The sequence below is a fragment of the Alexandromys fortis genome, unplaced genomic scaffold (genome assembly GCF_014885135.2).
Source record: "Alexandromys fortis isolate MF-2015 unplaced genomic scaffold, M_Fortis_MF-2015_v1.1 scaffold_113, whole genome shotgun sequence".
NCBI classification, from domain to species: domain Eukaryota; kingdom Metazoa; phylum Chordata; class Mammalia; order Rodentia; family Cricetidae; genus Alexandromys; species Alexandromys fortis.
This window is the reverse complement of record NW_026067988.1, coordinates 1,792,135-1,814,180: the sequence shown is the minus strand read 5'-3', so window position 1 is coordinate 1,814,180 and position 22,046 is coordinate 1,792,135. Positions and strand designations below refer to the sequence as shown.

Sequence of the window (22,046 nt, the reverse complement as noted above, 5' to 3'; positions counted from 1 at the left end):
TATATATATATACACACACACACACACACATATATATATATACACACACATTTGGTTTGGTTGTGTTTTTCTGTAGCATCTGTGTGTTACAATAGACATTTCCTTAATAAGGGGTAATGACTACACTTATCTCTGTTTATAAGGACACATGTGCATAGATTCATTTTAGGAATTGTGCTGGTTTAATAAATCAGTGGTTGTAGATTATCCTTCAGTAACTATTACATCACTAGCACTGAGTAGTCAGATAGGTTTCCAGTATTAGTCATGGTTTTCATCTTGTTGAGCAGGTCTCAAGACACAGTAGATAGCTGTTGGTTGTTGCCAAGTATATGTGTGCCCCTACTGCACCCATTCAGTTATTGATTGTTCACATGGTCCATAGGCATCATTATAGGCTAAGCTTGGTACTTGACTCTCTCTCCCTTTGAAAGCTTGCATGGTGCCTTTTCAAAGCATGATATGCAGTCCTCGTAAGGGCAATCAGACAAGTCCCAACTCAAGGTCCCTGGACCATGTTTCTGAAGTGTATTAAGTCTTCAGAAATAGGTAGTTACAGTTTACCGATGGGCAGTAATCAGCAACACAAAGTAAAACATAAACAGGCTGTGCTTTGGGGATCTTAGGATAGTCCTGGTCAAAAACTCAAAAGATGGCTACTGATGTCTGGGGGTCTTTGGCTCTTCCTATATACCATCAGCCCAGATGAGAAAAGTTCAGTGAAATTCTATATGTATACTTTTATGAAATTATGTGTTCTTTTTTTTCTTCAATGGGTAAATACCCAATAGTATGATTCCTTGTGGATTTTCAGACATCCTTATTGTCCTTTTTCCTACCTCCATCCTTCTCCTGCATTTATCTCCTGCATTTATCTCCCTCCCTCTTCCCTAGATAGCTTCCCTTTTTATCATTTCCTCTTTTCCACTATCAGATTGTGTATACCATTGCAGTCCCTTTCCTATCCTCTCTACTCGTGATGGCATTTGTTTTTAACTCTTGAATTTCTGCAGGTCTCATGTGGGGAATCACAGATAATTTGAGTTCATATGTTTCTCAGGGTCATCAGAGAGGATGGAACAGAAAATATGTTGAAAGTTGCAGTATGATGAAGAGATGGATGAAAGGCTGGTACCTGAACATTACATGACTGTTACACATAGGAAAGTCCTACAATAGCAACCCAATTAAAAGTAGAATAAAAAGCCCAGATATCTTTTTTGGAATTATTTCATATACTCTCCTAAAATTAATGTCTCCTTCAAAAGTTTGTGATAAAATACAACCTTTAAATGAACTTGTTCTATTTATCTTGGTGGCTGTTTTTTTTTTTTTCTATGACAATTGTTCTCTATTAGGCTTTATTTTTTTTCTCCATTTTACAAAGCTAAATGAACAAGAGTTCACAGCAGATCAACTCCTATTGACGGTTTGATAAATAAACCAGAACAATTCTGTAAATTGAAGGATAAATAAGTTAGTAATATTTCAAAATCAATGTACAACATTGTTTGAACCACGTATATCTCAGTGGATCTCTTTGCACCAGCATGCCCTGTTTGTGCAGTTCTGATGGAGCCTAGGGCTTCATGATCCTAGACAAGAACTCTAAGAACTGTGCTATATGCACAGCGCTTCACACACGCTCTTCACGGCTGTATTCCTTCTTAGATTTTACCTTGTTATTTAATAACTGAATTAATTCTCCATCTTTAAAAATATTTTATAACTTAAAATCTAATTTACACATCATTAAAACTGAACCTCGATCTTTTTAAAGTATTTTACTCCCGAATCCCTAACACAATCCTTTTACGTCATTTCTTGGGACTCTTCTACTCTCTATGACATCTGTGCCCTTATGACCACATCTAGATCATACTGACTTAGAATTTTCTATGTGATTTAGGGGTAGCATAAAAATTATGACTTCCCTGACTCTGTATTCTCAGTAACTGAGATTACAGGTGTTGGTTTATATGCCCAGATACTAGCTTGCTATCTCATTATCTTTTATTTATTGGTTTGAGACATTCATAAATTCATAAATGCAACTTTATATGTTTTTGTTTTTATTAAAAATAAGTTTCTCATACCATAAATTCCAATTTGCCCTCTCTCTACTTCGACCAACACACACACACACACACACACACAAACACACCCCTCCCATTTTCCCCAGATTCATTCCTTTTCTCTTTCACGTTCAGAAAAAAAAAGCAGGACTCCAAAAAGCAAAGCTGAACAAGATAATAAGTCAAGGAAAAAGTCCTCACATTGAGTTTGAACATGGAAGCCTAACAAGAAAAAAAATCCCAAAAGCAAGCAAAAAAGTCAGAGAAAAACCCACTCCTACTTCTAGGATTTGGCTCTGCTTAGTGGACCATTTTCTCCTGTCTTCCATCCCCTCTGATTCCTGTAAGCTTTAGTCTCCCTTTCTGGTGGGGCTCCTAGATCTCGGAAAGCTTTTGGAAACCTTTAATTTAGACCCCCTCTCTCTGCATGAGGGCTGACTGTGGTATTCTTCATCAGCTCCCATCTATTGCCATGGGAAGCCTCTCTGATGACAACTGGACAAGGCCCTGGTCTATGAGCACAGCAGAATATCATTAAGAATAATTTCATTGATTTTTTTTTTCCATCAAGTAAGTTTGATTTTACTTTTTCAATTTTCCAGTCTGAAGATCCTGGCCATCCAGGCAGTATAGGATATGATCTTCCTTTTGTGGCATGGGCCTCAAGTTAAAGCAAACATCGGTTGGCCACACTCACAAGTTCTGTGTCACAATTGCTCCAGCACATCTTGCAGGCAGGAGAGATTGCAGGTTTAGGGTTTTGTGGCTGGGTTGGTGTCCAGGCTTCCTTTTCCATAGACTATAGGGTACCTTTTCGTGTAGCCAAATAGACCAACTAGAACATAGCGATGAAGTCTGTATTCATGTACAGTTCGGCCTTTCTATTTTGAGTGAGCTGTGTGCATATAAGAAATACAACTCAGCAGGGCGGTGATGGCACATGCCTTTAATTCCAGCACTCGGGAGGCAGAGGCAGGCGGATCTCTGTGAGTTCGAGGCCAGCATGGTCTATAAGAGCTAGTTCCAGGACAAGAACCAAAAGCTACGGAGAAACCCTGTCTCGAAAAATCCAAAAAAAAAAAAAAAAAAAAAAAAAGAAAGAAATACACCTCAATATCACATTTATACTAGGATGAAGGGCCAAAAAAAAGATATTCCAAGCTAATGGACCTATGAAGCAGGCTGAAGTCGCCATTTTAATAGCAAACAAAATAGACTATAAAACAAAATTAATCAAAAAGTTGCAGAAGGATAATATATTCTCCAAAGGAGAAACCTACCAGAATTATATTTCAATTATTTAAATCTATGCGCCAAACCAATTTCATAAAAGGAACATTACTATAGCTTTAACCACATTATTGCACCTCACACACTGATAGAGGGAGATTTGAATACCTCCCTCTCACCAATGGACAGGTTACCCAGGATAAACACTAAAAAGGGAAATGTTGGAGCTAACTGTCATTACAAACCAAATGAATTTACCAGAACATTCTACCAGAACACAGAAGACTGTACCTTCCTCTCAAAATATCACAGAACTTTCTCAAAATATACCACATACTCAGTCACAAAGCAAGTCTCAATAATTACAAAATATAAAAGAAAATAAAATCCCTCCTGGCATTTTGTCAGAAAACCACAGATTAAAGCTCAAGGTCAAAAACACTAAAAATAACAGAAAACTTACAAATGCATCAAAACAGAAAAATGTTCTACTGAACTAAATTGGGTGGAAACATAAATAATGAAAAAAATTAGTCTTTCTAAAATTCAATGAAAATGAATACAAAGAGTGCACAAATTTAGGAATAGAATGAAAGAGGTGCTAAGAGGGAACTTCATAGCGCTAAGTACCTACATAAAAACATGGAGTCATCTTATACTGCAACTTAACACCTCACATGAAGGTTTTAGAACAAAATGAAACAAGCACACACAAAAGGATAGAACAAGAAATACTCATACTGAGGGCTGAAAGCAATAAAATAGAAACAAAGAAAACTGCAAAGTATCAATAAAATGAATAGTTGGTTATACGAGAAATGAACAAGATAAACAAACTCTTATTCAACCTATCTAAAAAAGAGAAATAGAATAACCAATTTAATAAAAATCAGAAACAAAAAGGGAAACTTTACAACATAAACCCAGGAAATCCAGCATATCAGTAGGGCATACTCTAAAACCCCATTTCTATACCATATTGGAAAATTTAAAATAAATGGATAATCTTCTAAATATGCAACACTTACCAAAGTAAAATGGAGAGCAGATAAGCAATTTAAATAGAATTATAATCCTTAGTGTAATAGAAGTAGTCATTAAGAGTCTCTCAAATAAACAAACAAGCAAAAAAAGCCCAGTGCCAGAAAGGTTTAGTACAGAATTTTAGCAACGATTCAAATAAGTCTTAATGCTAAGACTCAATATATACCACATATCAGAAACAGAAAGAACAGAGCCTAAACTCATTTAATGAAGTTATATTTACCCTGATACCCAAATCACAAAAAAAAAGACTCAGCAAAGAAAGGGAATTATAGATCCATTTCCCTTATGAATATTGATGCAAAAATATACAATATAATAATTACAAACCAAACGCAGGAAAATATCAACAACATTATTCACCATTATCAAGTAGGTTTCAACCCAGAGATGCAGAAATAGTTCAACATACAAATATCAGTAAATGTAATTCACTATACAAACAAACTGAAATGGAAAACAAACAACACCAACAAAAAACATGATCATCCACGTAGATGTCAAAAAAAAAAACATTTCACAAAATTCAATTTTTCTTCATGATAAAAATCTTAGAGAGGAAAATAAAAAAGAAACATATACAATAAAGGTGACTTTCAACAAGCCTAAAGCCAACATAAATGTAAGTGGAGAAAAAAAAATCAAAGCAATTCCATTAAAATAAGGAACAAGACAAGGCTGTCATTTCTCTGTATAACTATTAAACATAATACTTGAAAATTTAGGTAGAGCAATAATGCAATAGAAATAGATTAAGGGTCTAACAATTGGAAAAAAGATAAAGTATAATTTGCAGGTGATATAACAGTATACATGAGTGACCCTAAACCACCACTAGGGAAAACCTACAACTGATAAACAACTTCAGCAAAATGGATGGCTAAAAAAGTGAAATTAAAAATTCAGTAGCCCTCTTAAATACAAATGGCAAATGGACTGAGGGAGAAATCAGGGAAAGAACATTCTTCACAATAGCCTCTTATAACATAAAATATGTTGTAGTAATTCTACACAAGCAAATGAAAGACAAATATGACAAAAACTTTAATACCTTGGAGAAAGAAACAGAAAAACATATCAGATGATGGAAAGACCTCCCATGCTCAGAGATGGGTGGGATTAGCATAGTAAAAGATGACCACTTTACCAAAGCCAACCCACAGATTCAATGCAATCCCCATCAAAATTCCCTAAAGGGAAATTTTCAATTTCATATGGAAAAATAGAAAATTAGGATAACTTAAACAACCCTTAATAATAAAAGAACGTGCTGAGGTATTATCATTTCTCATTTGAAGCTGTACTATAGAGTTATAGTCACTTTAATCACAGAATATGATCATAAAAACATATGTGATGATCTATGGAATCAAATGAAAACACAGACATAAATTCAAACACTCATGGACAACTGAGTTTTTATTTAAAAAAAATCCAGAAAATCAAAGGAAACGAAAAATATTCTTCAACAAATGATGCTCGTCTAACTGGATGTTTGCATGTAAAAAATGCAAATAGATCCATATTTATCACCATGAGCAAAACTCAAGAACAAGTGGATCAAAGACTTCAACATAAAAACAGACCCACCAAAAAGAATAGAAAAAGTAAAGTGTAGAACAGCCTTGAATGCAATGGCACAGGAGACAGCATTCTGAACAGAACACATTTAGTGCACCTACTAAGACAAATCATTAATAAATCTGACCTCATGAAATTAAAGTTTTTCTGTAACACAAATGATACCATCAATTGGACAAAGAGGGAGCCTACAAGATGGCAAAAAAGCTTATCAAGTACACATCCAATAGTGGTCTAATATCCAAAATATATAAGAACTCAAGAAATTAGACATTAATGGACCAAAGAATCCAATTAAAAATGTGACCCATATCAAAACAAGAATTCTCAATAAAAGAATTGCAAACGGCTGAGAGACACTTAAAGAAATGCTGAACATCCTTAGCCACCAGAGAAATGCAAATCAAAACTACTTTGAGATTCTGTCTACACCTGTCAGGATGACTAAGATTGATAACACAAGTGACAGTTCATGCTGGTGAGTATTTGGGGCAAGGAGAATTGTTGGATGGAGTGAAAACTTGTATAGCCACTTATAGAAATCAATATCAGAAAATTGTTTGTTTTAACCCTTCATATTCACCATTAATTGGAGCATGTGTAGCATGAAAGTTTGAATGTAAAATATCCCCATATACTCAAAGGGACTGGCAGCAATGGAAGCTCTTGGAGTAAGTACATATGACATTGTTGGTGGAAGACTATCACTGGTGGAGTGCCTTGAGGTATCAGATGCTCAAGCAAGGCTTATGTGTCTCAGTCTCTTCCCTCTGCCTGTGTATCAGGATGTAGAACTCTTGCTACCTTTTTAGTACCCATATCTGCCTACACGATATCATGCTTCCTGAAATAAAGATAATGGACTAAACCTCTAAGCTGTTTGATCACTCCAAATAAATGTTTTTCTTTATAAGAGTTGCTGTGGTCATGGAGTCTCTTCATGACAATAAATTTCTAAGTAAGATATGTAGCCTCTTACTGACTACATTCTTAAATAAAGCTGACTCTCCTGCTAGCCACAAATTGTTAATAGCACCTCTCCTAAGGATGGCATTTTGTGGCCACCTATGTCATCCATACCAGGCAATTGTCTATCTGGTTCTTGCTCAAGTCTTACACATGCATCTGTGATATAGTTAGCAAATCTCTGAATTTAATGCCAGCTTCTCATACAGTTCTCGATCCAGACCCACAGAGTGAGGCACTATGTCTGTCAAATAAACAACAAAACAAAACAAAAAAGCAAACAAAAATTACTGTCCTCCTCTTGGATTATAAAATTTTCCTAAACTATAAAATTTATCACATGTTGTTTTATGTGCCTTAGTAATGCCAAAACCAATAAACCATTTTTAACTCTTAAACTCTCAATAGCTGAAGGTTTCAAGAATATTTTCATATCCGATCAATGTGGATTTTCCATTATGGTAAAGTTTCTACTTCAAATGTGAGGACAAATAAGAATATGTGGAGAAAAATCAGATTTAAAAATTCTCTCTGACATGTTTAGTGACAGAAGGAATGATTCATTGACCAAATCACTAATCAGCACAGAAATGTCAGCCATTCATCAACACAGGAAGAAATGTTTCTGAAGAAAAATACCCAACTCAAATAATAATGTTTTATTTATGCTATGAACAACGCTAGTCATTAGCATGTGGGGATGTGACTATGTATAGTGTAGATACCTGTGAGGTCAGAGGTGATATAACTATAAATAGAAATGAAAAAATAAACGGATGTAGGAATCTTAATATAAACTGATTTTTTCCCCTCTCTTTAACTTTAGAACTTTTTGGAGGAATTCTAATGACGTGTTAAATCACAAAAAGTATATTAAACTTCTCTTAACTTTTGATAAAATCCATGGGGACATGAATGTGTCATGAATGGCTGAGAAGACAATGAAGTCAGGTTTGAACATTGAATGTGCTACTAGCAATAGCTATTGCTATGAATCACATAAGGTGGTAGATAAGAAAAAACAATGCCAATGCAAGAATTCAGTAGTCTTTATAATTAGCTGTAATCATAATATTGGCGCTCTCTATTAAAGAATCAAGAAAAAAAAAAGGATCATATCAACCTGAGTGGCCTGTGCTGCCACTTATGGCTATGGCAACATCTGAGCTGGACTACCGCCAAGGACCCCAACTAGTTGCGGTTTTACCACAGCTGGTGTCAGTGTTGATGTCTGTGGCCCATCAATAGAAGCCACATTGGTGTTCAATGTCTAGACTGCAACATGTGGATATGTTGGTACTTAAAGGTGAGCCACCAGTGGAGCCATACTGATCTGAGTGCCCTGTTCTGTAATCTGGGTGAGTCAGGGCTACTGGGGTCCATGACTCTACTTCAGCCAGGACCTGTGTTGATGTCTGTGGCTCCTGGTATCATTGAAGGTCATGTTGATACCAGGGTTCTGGTAAGCCACCTGAGACAATGCTGGTAACCAGGGGCCATGCTGCTGCCAGGGCTACATTGATCTGGGTGGTCTTTGCTGCCACCAGGGCCATGCTGGCATCCAGGCACAAGCTCCTGCCAAGAGCCATTTCTGGGTCCATGATTCTGCTGCAATTAGGGCTCGTATGGATCATCACTGCTTGTGTTACAGCAGAGGTTCACAGGAAAAAAAAAATACTTATTGAAATGCGAGGGCTGTGCTGAGCCAGCCTACCCTTCACTGGCCTTGGGATTGCTGGTCCTGGCCCTCACTGGACACTGCAGGCGGAGAGCTGGTCCAACCACTCGTTGGAGAGCTAGCTAGTCCCTATACTCAGGAGGGATGGCCTCACCTGCCACTATGAGTGTGGGAGAGCTGGCCCTGAAAGACTGAACCATACCTTTCCTGAGGGGTGGGGGGTTCGTCTCAGCACTTCCCGACTGATCAGATCAGCTACCATGCAAACCCACATTCTGGCTCTTGGGTTGGTGCATCTACGTCCTGCTGGAGCATGTGAAGGGACTGTTCCTTTGGAATGAGAGCTACAGGGTCTCTGTGAATCCGGGCAGTAGTGGAAGAAAGGTGTTTTTTGCCGCACACCATGCCCCCGTGTCTGTGCTCTCTGCGCTGGCACCCAGTTCGTGAGCTTCAGGCAAGGGGGCTGGAGGCTAAAATACACAGACACACACAGACAGAGAGACAGCCACACGGGTCATCCTTGAATTCCCCAAGAATGCCCCCTTTATTGTGTTCAGGGGCAGATTATATAGAGATAGCCACGCCCCAGCCAAACCCACCAGAAACCACTCTCCTGCCATCAGGAACTCCTGAAGGTCTTGTGCTCAGAGCAGCTGTAGGCACTCAGATCAGGGGATTACAAGAAATTCAGGATCTGGAGTCTCACTGCTCCCAACGGTTTTTGTTGTTGTTGCTGCTGCTGCTGATGTTTGTTGTTTGTTGTTTGTTTGCTTGTTCTGTTTTGTTTTTAATTACTTTGTGGTTTTCTTTTGGGGGAAGGAAATTATGGTGGTGAGGGGTGAATATAGAAGGGTGGAGAGGATTGGACTGTATGACCTAAAATTCCTAGAGAACTAATAAAGAATTATGTTATTAAACAATAATAAAAATGTTGTAACAGTTGATCTTCGAAAGAGCACACACTAATAGAGTAAGCCACAAGAAATAAAACTGGTTTCAGATATATAATAAGGTTACAGTAAAAAGGGCATGAGCGATCTAGAAGTCCTCAAATTCTTCACTGCCTTCAGTTTCTGTTATGCTTTGCTTCTGATAGAGACAATTACCTTAACTGCCACAGGGAGGAGGCAAATGAAGCAGTAAGTGTTTAAAGATTCACTGATCATGGGAAGAAAGAAATTAGGACAAAGAATTGATTTGCTGGCATGTGCATTATCTCTAAGTGATATCCTCTTCATCATTCTGAAAAAAAGTGTGGATGTTAGTAAAACATTCTAGAACCTGTTAGGGATTCCTGTTGAACATTAGATTCATAAATCCCATACCAAGCAATGCTACAATGAATTTGGGGTATTTCTGTGCTTTCCCCCCAAAATTTCTGGGTGACATTCTGGGTACATGAAAGGTGTCTGGGAGATTGCTTAATGGGTGCAGTGCTGGCTATACAATCCTAACCACTTAAGTTGTTAGGTTGCTGTCCAGTGACCAGAATAAATGCTTGGAATACTGTATCTTCCCAGTCTCTCAGTTCACTAGGGTAGGCACCCCATGACCAAACACATCCATGGCTGCCAGAAGACAAAACAAGCTACAAGCTTGCAAACATTTCCCACTCTCCCTAGAATCCATAAGGTAGGCACTCCCTACCCAAACACAGGCCAAGCCTTCTAGAAGACCAGGTAGGCCACCCACCCAAGCAACTTTTCCACTTTGAGTTTTCCACTTTCAGTGATCCTCCTTCCTTTGTTGCTGTGTCTCAGCCCATAAGTCCATTAGACACCCCTTACCTAAACATAGGCCAAACCTTCCAGAAAGACTGGTGGGCTGCCTGCAATAAGATTTCCTACAATCTCCTGATGCCACACTCTGACATTTTTTCCAATAACAATCTCCCTCCCTTCTATGTCACAATATCCTAGCTCACAAATAAGATGGAGACACTGATGAACAAGAAGCCACACTGGCCACCAAAACTCCATCCTCCAGCTCAGACAGAGACTCCATGCTTGACAAGAGACCATGTAAGGCACCGCAAGTCCAGTTTCATCTTGGATAGAGACACCTTGCCCAATCAGAGGCAACACAGGCCATAAGACCAGAGAAGAAACAGAAACCAAGGAACAAAGACAAACCCAAAAATCAGTACCTATACCTATAGTCACCCTAAACCCAGAAGTTTAGTTGCCAATGTAGGAAAGAATCAGCAACAAGAAGGGCATTGTTTCATCAACAGAGCACAGCTATCCTACAACAGCAAGCTTTGAATATTCCAACACAGCTGAAGCACAGAAAAAGACCAAAACAACAAATTTTTGAAGGGCATAGAAGTTCTTAGAGAAAAGATTTGAATAAATCCCTTAAATAAATTGAATAAAAACAAACAAAACTTGAAGGATTTGAATAAATCTCTTAAGGGGAGCCAAAGAGACAAGAAAATACAAACAAACAAGCTGTTGAAGGAAACGATTCAAGGCCAGAAGACAGAAATACAAAGAAAAAAGAAAATACAAACTGAGGGAATTCTAGAAATGAAAAATAAGTCTGACCCATGAAAGTGAAAATCTTTTGTAATACAAAGGATACTGTCAATTGGACAGAAAGAAAGTCTACTGAATAAAAAAAAATTTACAAACTATACATCAGACAGTGTTCTAATATCCAAAATATATACAGAAACTCAAGAAATCAGACATTAATGAATAAAACAATCCAATTAAAAATGGAGTACAGATCTAAACAGAATTCTCAATAGAGGAATCACAAATGGCTGAGAAATACTTAAATGTTAAATATACTTAACTGCTAGAAAAATGCAAATCAAAACTATTTCTGAGTTCTTTTTACCACTATCAAAATGGTTAGGATGACTACCAAAAGCAACGATTCTGACAAATCATGTTGGCAAGGATATGGAGCAGTGGAACATACCTTCATTGCTGAAGCTAGTGCATCCTTGAACAGCCAATATGGAAATCCATATCTATTTTTATTACTCTAAAATTTGGAAATTGATCCATCTCAAAACCCAACTATACCACCTCTTGGTGTATATACCCAAAGATAATCCATCCCACTACAAGGACACTTGCTTAACTATGTTCAAAACATTCTTATTCATAATAGCCATAAACTGGAAACAACCTAAATGTTCACCACTGAACACTGAAAAAATAAGCATGGTACATTTACACAATGGAATATTACTCACCTGTTAGAAAATAATGACAGTATGAAATATGCACACAAATGAATGGAACTAGAAAGAAAAATCACCCTGAGTAAAGTAACCCAGACTCAGAATGACAAACAGCATATGCACTCACTTTTAAGTGCATATTAGCTCTTAAGAAAAATAATCAAACTATAATTCACAGAAGCTGAGAGGCTAAGTAGCAATGAGGGCTGGAGGGACTCATGGATTGTTATAGGGAGGCCACTAGTTAGTTCCCTGCTGCTAAGTCCTAAAATAATCACACAGAAACTGTATTAATTAAATTGGACCATTAGCTCTAGGTTCTTCTTAGCTAACACATCTTGATTTAGCCCATCTCCATTAATCTGTGTATTGCTACAAGGCTGTGACTTACCTGGTAAAGTTCTAGCATCTGTCTCCAGTGGGGCTAGATGGCTTCCCCCTGACTCTGCCTCCTTTCTTCCAGCATTCAGTTTAGTTTTCCCTGCCTGGCTAAGTTCTGCCCTTCTACAGGTCCAAAGCAGTTTCTTTATTCATTAATGTTAATCACAGCATACCTCTCCTTTTCTGTTTAAATAAAAAAGTTTTAAATTTAACATAGTAAAATTACATATAACAAAACAGTTATCAAGCAAGAATTATAGTTACAACATTTATATCTACTTTATCTTTTATTATAACTGAGGAAAACTATGATTATAACTATTTTTCAACTCCATCAAAGACTCCAGAAAGATATATTATTACCTAAGTTAACAGGAAGTACATTTTAAGCAACTTCCAAAACATGCTTTATATTGTCTGAGTGACCAGGAACCTGAAGCTGAATGGCTCAGACATAGGGTCAAACCAAACACAACTGACAAGATAGATAGATAGATAGATAGATAGATAGATAGATAGATAGATAGATTAATTAGTAAATAAACAAACAAATAATGAAATGTTTCCTAAAGTTAGTCTGTTGTACTTATATATTGGTGTCTATCTCAGTCACTATTGTAAGGCTTCCTCTTGGCAGCTGCTGATGGGAGCAGATGCATAAACCCATACCCAAACATTAGGTTGAGCTAAGAGGGGAAGGAAGGATTGTAGTAGCCAGGGGATGTGGAAGACACCACAAGAACATGGCTCATAGAATCAACTAAGGAGCACTGATGGGAACTCACAGAGCCTGAATCAGCAATCAGGGAGCATGCATGGGTCTGTGCTAGGTCTTCTCATAGGTTCTAGGTGATGTAGGAGTGATTTCTTATTAATAAAGAAACTGCCTTGGCCCATTTTATTGGATAGAAAATTAGGTAGGCAGAGTACACAAAAGAGAATTGTGGGAAAAAGAAGCTGAGAGAGAGTCGCCATGATTCTCCCGCTCCAGAGAGACGCAGGTTAAGATCCTCCCTGGTAAGCCAGCTCGTGGGCTACACAGAATATTAGAAATGGGTTAGAACAATATGTAATAGCTAGCCAATAAGAAACTGGAACTAGTCGGGCCAGGCAGTGTTTGAAAGAATACAGTTTCCGTGTAATTATTTCGGGCATAAGCTAGCCATGCGGGCGGCCGGGTGCCGAGGACGCAGCCCTGCCGCCGCTCCTATTTCAACAGATGGCGCCCACTAGGGTGGTTCAGTTTGGAATTTTTGGTGGACTCAAAACAGGAAGTAGAGATGTCTCTGACTCTTTTGTCTGCTCCTCGGACCCTTTTTCTGCTACAGGGTTGCCTAATACAGCCTTGATATGAGGTTTTGAGCCTAATCTTATTGGATGTTTTTATGTTGTGTTCAGTTGATATCTTTTTTTTAAGGGAATGGAAGAGCAGTGTATCTAGAAGAGGGGGATGTAGTTGGAACTGAGGTGAGTAGAAGAACAGGAGGCTCTGGAGAAACTCGGAGGAATAGAGTGAAAGGAGGTTATGGTTGGAATGCATTGTATACGAGAAGAAAGAGGAGAAACTTAGAATAATGGTGCTACTTCTAGTGCAAATCCTGTCAGTTCGGAGGTAGAAATAGGCAAGTACATAGGGCACATTGATCAGATGGACTAGCTTAGGTGACAATCCCCTGAGACACCCTGTCTCAAAACAATGTAGATGGCATCAGGGAATGACAGTGGAGATTGACCTCTGACCTCCATATGCCTGAAAACAGAACTACTTATTAGGGAACACATGCATACACATGTACACACACACACACACACACACACACACACACACACATACACAGAGATGCTATAATTCAGTCGTTTAGGACATGCTCAAATAATACAGCTGAATCCTCAAGTAATACCGAGGAATATTTGCAAAGGACATAGTTCAGGCTGCAGTAGTGAATTTGTAACTCAAAAGCTAAATAATATCTTTTGATCCTGATAATAATAATATAAGACCTTGGTTTTCTTTGTCCATTATAGCAGTTAGTCTTCATATAATTCCTAACAACTACACTTTATCATACTGATCCTATACCGGAGAAGACTAAAATACAGACATATTCAGGATTATGTTTTAAGTTACATAGCAAGTAACTATTAAAGGCTGGATGGGAGCAGATGCATAGACCCATACCCTGGACCAGAGATATGGTCCAGGTCTTCTTAAACAATACCAATGCACTCAAATTTAACTTATATTGGTCTTATGAAAGTTTTAGTCTTGTTACTTGTCATGGTCTAATCTCTGATTTTACCAATAAAATGGAAAGATGCATACCTGCTTATTTTCTGCCATTTCTCTGTGTGGCCTGTCTATACATGATCCTGGTACTGACTGCAGAATGGTGTATTCAACAGAATTGCATTACTCGTGTTCTAGCTTAAAGTATCAAAGAACAAGAAAGCAAAGGCTATGTAAGAAACATTCTGACTCAGGTAAACTGGGATAGAAAAGCATTTCCTGTTTTTCTTTCCCTTTCTACACTTGACATAAGTCTCTAAAGCCAGTCAGCAATCACATTATTAGAGTGAACTCAATCTTTGGAGTACATGATAAACAATTCAATTCCTCCTTCGGATGTAAGAAATGTATGAAAGTTGCCTTACATGGCTTTTTAATAAATACTGAAGGATTTTGAGATTGTAAGCTCATCTAGGATGATACTTATGGGCTCATGTAAACCCAAAGACTTCCAAAGAAAGACCATGAGAGTTTACTTCAGAGAGAAAACAAAGGGAGAACCTAAGTAGATCCCAGAGCACTGAGACAAGATAGCCCCGAGAAACTACAAGAACAAGTCAACTATTTTTCAATTGCTGTCATGAGTATATTAGACTTCTACATAGAATTTGATCCATTTTGCATTTCTGACCTTTAGACCTGCAAAGCAGAAAATTTATGTTACTTTAAGCTAATAACTTTAGAATACTATGCTACAACAGCAATAAAACACTAATATGGGAAGGGTCAAAGATTCAGTGGGCAGATTTTAAAACAATCATGGTTTTCATTTCCTGAGAAATGAGACTTAAATAAGTTCATTAAAAACACTATTATGAGGAAAAAAACTGTATTATGTTGCTGCCATGTGCTAGCACTGATTACATGCTAATGATATAAACATGAATTAAACATAATTCTTTCCCAAATATACTCACAGATAGTATTCAAGGAGGTACTTTGTGAAACTCTAAAGGGCAATATAAATGTAATATATTATGAATCACTTCTCAAGTTTAATATTCAACTCAAGCGTTCCTTAGTTTACTAAATCATAAGTCAGAATCAATATTTCAACAGATTGGAATTATGCATACATCATGAGTAAATTGCAAACAAATACAGAAGATAATTTTAAAATTAAATGTCAATAGGATTTGCAATAGACATTTACCATGTCTCAGAGTAGGAAAGCCTGTTAGAACAAGTATGCTGCGGTCAGTCTCTATGCAAAACATGTGTTAATGAGTCTCTAGTACACAGAAGTACAGTCTCCCGGGGTATTAGTCTAGGATGGTTTATTCTCTCACTGAAATCTTAACTGAGGCAGCTAACAAGATGTCCAACTGTGATTTGGACACATATCCAGCAGAAAGTAGATAGAGATTGCTAATTTATTTTGTATAGGTCATTGAACTGATACTATCAGGTGACAATTTGTGGTCAATATTGAAAGAAGCATGAATTCAAATGAGCCCCCAACTCTCCCAAAATAAAGATAAAGCAATTTGAAATAAGCTACCACAAGGAGCCACTCAAATGTGATATCTATTTTTGTTATGATATTTTGGTCTTGAAACACCTTTGTACTGTGGGAAATCATTAACAAATTTCTGAATTGTAATTAGAATATATAAATGAGAACATTAAAATAAAGTTGAGGGTAAAATAAACATTTCTTTTGAGAACCAATCTATTTCAAATTTGACAAAGTTGATGCTCCAAATGATAACTGATTTAAGTTTAAATGTTAAGAAATGGATGTTCTCAAGAAAGCTTAAAGAAATGATATTCAGTAGCCCGCTTTGGGTACTGGGGGAGCCCTGTTTCCACAGGCACAGCTGTTGGCAGCTAGCCAGCATCTCAGGCAGGCAGCTGGTAAGGGAGGCATGGGCTCTGCCAGCTGGAGCTAAAAAATTAAAATTAAAATTGAGGGGGGAAAAACCCTGAGGCACACACGCATAACAATCAAACCTTCCTGGTTTCTCGTGTTCTCCTTTATTTTTCAACCCTTCTGTAGCTTAACATTAAGGCAGCTCCTCCTTCTCCATCCTGCCATCTGGGAATGTTCCTCTCTAGTTTTGATTTCCATTTTGGAGCTTTTCTGCCTTCATTCACCCAAGATATAGTTCTTAAATAATACTCTGAGCCAATCAACATGCTGAGGAAGGACTAAGAGGAGACGTGTGTGTGTGTGTATTTAATATATGTGCAGTATATCTAATGCATAACATATTAGATATACTCAAAGTATGAAAGGTAATGCCCATGCATCTCAAAAGAAGCTCGGCTGACCATTTTGTTTACAATACCTAGAAGAAGACCATGTGTAGATAGAGCAAGGCAAGTATATAGGAAGAGCCGATAATCAATTACTCCTCTTCTGGACGAGTAGGAATTTCTTCACAGAGAAAATGTGAAAATTTTCACATGTGAAAATGAGTGCAGAAAAACATTGAAGTTGAATTTCAAGCAAATTCATTTAACTTTAGAATACTGAGCCTGTTTAACAAAAGAGACCAAGAACTTAATATGTGTATATTTATGATCTATTTATTCATGGCACTGTTACTTAAGTAGTTCACTAATACTCAGAAGGTAAATTCTTTTCAAGTCTGAGGAATTCCTCTAGAACGTGTACTGTTGAGGAATGTTAGAAGAAGGCGGAAACATTTCCTTTGAAAATTGTGATACTGTGGTTGTATACATTGTTTCCACATATAGTCTTTCACCAAGCCTTCGGAGCATGGTAATTTTGTGAGCAACCTTGTCCAAAATTCTAAGGGAAAAGTTTTATTAAGAACAAAAAGCATTATTAATAGAAAATTAGTTCTACTTGTGAATAAGCACCAAATGCACACAAGCATGTATCTAATGGATAAATTTAGTTCTCTAACTCTCCTTATAAAGTACTTCATTCCAAGACCTGCATATCCTAAGATACACTGAGAATCATTTAATGAGCCATATATATTTTAAATAAATCAAACATTTCAGGAAATGTTACAGTGGTATAACATATACTATTTATATTATACCAAAAATAGAATTTTAAAATGAGATTGTGTTTTGTTAAAAAAGGAGATAACTCAAAACACATTATAGAAACCAGTAACATAGGTTGCTCAGCAGATGTCTTGACTTATTAATTATGAAAATCTGGCTGGTAAGTTAGGCTTGTGTTTGGCTATCTCTTATAACTTAAGTTAACATTTATTTATGTGCTGCCCCAAGATTCATTTGCCTCATCTATGTACTGTTCTTCCTGCTTTCTCTGCTTCTCGTGGATTCTTCTTGTGACTTTGCCCTTCTTCTTCATAGCATCTGCTATTTCTGGAAATCCTGCATAGCTATTGACAGTTCAGCTTTTAATTAAACCAATCAGAGTGACTTCTTTAGAGTCTACAAAAAGATTATTCCATAAGAGGTCATAAAATATTTAGTCTGTCAAATCAAAAAAAGAAAAAAAACTCAAATAAAAGTATTTTTTCACCCTCCATTTTATTCTGTCTCTCAATATAGCTATCTGCTTTTTATCTATGAGAGCCTGAAGCTAAGGCATTACTGTCTCCAAAGTCATGGTATATTCCATGTAGGCACATTTCATGCATAACGAGGATGGCAGAGAACTATAAAGATTTTTTTTAAATCAACTCAAACAAGAATATGAAAACAGTCTATGAGCAAACCGAAGAATAGATAAAGGAAATGTGGAACATTTACACAATAAAGTATTACTCAGCAGTATAAAAAAAAAAAAAAAAAAAAACAATGTCATCTTGAAATTTGCATGCAAATGAATGGACCTAGGAAAAAAAAAAACATCCTGAGTGAGGTAACCAAGACCCAGAAAGATGAATATGGTATGTATTCACTCACCAACGGACACCAGTTGTAAAGCAAAGGATATTGATCCTAGAAAGCCTAAGTAACAAGGTGAACCCTAAGAAAAATATACATAGATCCACCTGGAAAGCGGAAATAGACAAGATTGCCTACAAAACTGGGGACTTTGAGGTGGGAGAAGTAGGGGGAAGACAATGGGAGAAGGGGAAGGTGAGCTTGAGGGAACAGGATAATTGAGAGGGAGGAAGGGCAAAGATGAGAAAAAGAAAAAAAATATTTTGATTGAGGGAGTCATTATGGGGCTAGAAAGAAACCTGGCACTAGAGAAATTCCCAGGAATCCACAAGGACGACCCCAGCTAAGATCTTAAGCAATAGAGGAGAGGGTGCCTGAACTGGCCTTGCCCTGTAGTCAGACTGATGAATACCTTAAATATCACCACAGGACCTTCTTCATCTGGCAACTGATAGAAACAGAGGCAGAGACCTGCATTGGAGCACTGGACTGAGTTCCCAAAGTCCAGTTGAAGAGTGTGAGGAGTGAGAATATGAACAAAGAGGTCAAGACCATGATGGGTACACTCACTGAAATATTTTACCTGAGCTAATAGGAGCTAACCAATTCCAGCAGGACAGGGAAGGAATCAGCATAGGACCTAACTAGTCCCTCTGAATGTGGGTAACAGTTGTATGTCTGGGGTAGACTGTGGGGTCACTGGCAGTGGCACCAGGATTTATCCCTGCTGCTTTTACTGGCTTTTTGGAATCCTATTATCTTTCGATGGATACCTTGCTCAGCCTAGATATAGTAGGGAAGGCCTTTGATTTTCCCCAAAGCAATGTGCCTGGTTAGCAGTCATGTGGATTCTAACACTGCATAAACATATGGTCTTTGAAAGACAGGTTGTCTTTCCAGTACCTGCTTCCTCATATGGAAAATAGACATGATTAGCATTGTGAACTTAAATGTATGGGTATGATTTATCATGATGCATAACCCATTTACCAGCTCAAGCACTCTCTTGACCACTACTCAGTCTTTAGATTCATATTTCTGTTGATCTGTTATTCTGAAGACATAAGTAATAAATGGAGGACAAATATCTAAAATCAACAAATGTAGAAAAATTTGCCAGATATTTTAAATCATTTAAAAATACTCTTGCTCACCTATAATGTACACTATATTTATTCGTGTGCATATACTTCTAAATGAATCCAAGCATGCACGAAGTTCTGTCTTTACTAATATAGTATATAAAATCTTCCTAAGGAGACCCACATGAAAGGAATGACTCAAGCCTCTCACTACTGAGGATGCTTCAGAAAAGGTTATTAAGATTCCACCCTAGCTGTGTTTGTGGTTTTACATTTGTCTCCCATCATTCTGTAAGACAATGTTTTTCTTGGTCCATAATTAGTTCTTCAATAGTTTCCTCCAGGAGGTCCAGGAAAACTATCCCGACAAGTCACATGAGTCTTTCTACATGTTCTCAACTACTGCAAGTGTAGTTGAATAGAGATCATTTGGACATATATATGCTGGGATTCTGCTATATAACTTATTTTAAGGTGTTTCTACTATAAGATATGCTTGATATAAATCATATAAGAGGTAGGACTCATTATTAGGTATTAATACAAAGGAGATAATCAGGGTGTTTAAGCAGCTTTCCTGGGACTACATTCCTCTAAGTACTGAAGAAACAGGTTATATTCCCATGATTCAACTTAAATACATAAACTTCAAATTAGTGGATTTCCATTGAGTTGTACCATGTGTAAACAAAATTTTGAAAACTGAAATGAGAAATTTGATTTTAGTGTAAACTGGGACATGTAACTGGCACTCACTGTGCCAAGGTATGAGACAAGGATCTACTATAATGTACAGGATGATCTGTCAAAATGTGTTCCAGACATAATAAGATAGATTTATAGGCAAAAAAGGACAATACAAGAATTTAACAATATAAAGAATATAATCAAGACTGAAACTCAAAAATCAGCTCCTAAAACAAATGGTAGGGGTGCTTTCCAAATTCTGAGATAAACCAGTGGTAAACACTGGAGGTCATGGGAATGTTGTTGTCTGATATAAGTCACTCATGCACATGTTAATTGCTTGTTTAATCTTACTGGAGCTTCACAGCATCTATGGAGAAGCAACACTGTCTCTATGTTTCAGAGACATGCATTAGTTACTGGGGAAACATCCTTGGAGTTTAGAGTTGCCCAGAGTTTGAAAGATTTATATTTCAAATAGGAAAAGCAGGGTCAAATTTTCTTAAGTAAGTGCATTAGAAAGGAGGACTTTACAGTCTCAATTTCAGAAACAAAAAGTTTAATTTAAATTTGGGAGTATAAGAAGACCCTTAGGTCATCTTAGGTCACAGACAAGCAAACCTTACAGAGTTATGGCTTTTATGTGAAACTTTCCTCTTTGTAGTGGGTACTTTCAACCATTCTGGTACATGGCCTCAGATACTCTTGTACGAGCTTAATAAAAACACAGTTTTCAGAAATACAGCATATGTTATGTTTTGAAACATTGAAAAAATACTTAAATGTGTCCGATCGTCTTCATAAAAAGCTATATTTCTTATATCTACACTTATTTCAAATATCCTCCACTAACAGAAACTCATATTTTTTCCTGCATCTGGTGGTTTTACCATTTGGGCCATTCTATATTCAAGTATATCCTCATTTGAAATATAGAAAATTTCACTCTATATTAAAAAGTATTGATATGTCAGCAGTTTTTAACTTACCTGTTGCTATATGAACTGCAATTAACATGCTCTACAGCTTGTAGGATATTATAAAAGGCTATGATGTCCAAATATAAGTCTTATAAACTAATTGCAATAGATTTGATACATTTTTCGAACTTGACAGATTTCTTGAGCTCATTAATGTGACTTCTTAACATTTTTAGATTGTTCTGCTAGCCAAAAAATGTCTTATTCCTTTGTATTATTTTTCTCAAATCACTTAACAAATTGTCTCAGAGTTGTTTGGTCTCTAGATAGGTAACCCAGAACTCTCATTGGTGGCAGGATAGTACGTTTGGTCTAAACTAAATAGGTCAGGACAAACCAAGCTATAACAAAGGAGGAAGGAAGTATGAATGTCAACGGTAGTGATTGTTAAACAGACTGTGGAAAATGGAGAAAAGATTAAGGCAAGTTTAGATGACCTCTGTATGCACTTAAGACATAATGGCCCTTTGCTGCTCATAGCCATGTTCTTCTTCACAGAGCACTAAGCCAGGCAGCAATTTAACAACATGGCTGGTTTCTTTTATCAGGATAGCAGTTCTTGAAGATTGGCTTAGTAAAAGAGCCATCATCTAATAGCTACCACTTTTGAGATTTTGTAGCTGTTATTGACTGGATATTAAAAGGTAAATTTTAAAAGCTTCTGAAATGTAAAATGATAAGAATTTATTTACCAATTCATAACAATTATAAATCTTAATAACAAAGATAATTACATGATCCTACATGTAATTTTTTTTCCATTTCCCTCCCCGTCTCCCTTTTCCCCCCTCCTCCCTCTCCTCTCCCCCTCTCCCCCACTCCTCTCCCCCTCCCTCTCCAGTCTGAGGGGCAGTCAGGGTTCCCTGCCCTGTGGAAAGTCCAAATTCCTCCCTGCTCCATCTTGGTCTAGGAAGGTGGACATCCAAACTGGCTAGGCTCCCACAAAGCCAGAACATGAAGTAGGATCAAAACCCAGTGGCATTGTCCTTGGCTTCTCAGCAGCCCTCATTGTCCGCCAT

General features: G+C 37.2%; 1 long non-coding RNA gene across 4 annotated transcripts in view; it reads left to right on the top strand.

Annotated features, from left to right (window-relative positions):
• Positions 1–22,046, top strand: part of LOC126511993 (uncharacterized) — a 1,200,080-nt gene that overhangs the window by 52,405 nt on the left and 1,125,629 nt on the right. The gene's annotated exons all lie outside the window — the stretch shown is intronic.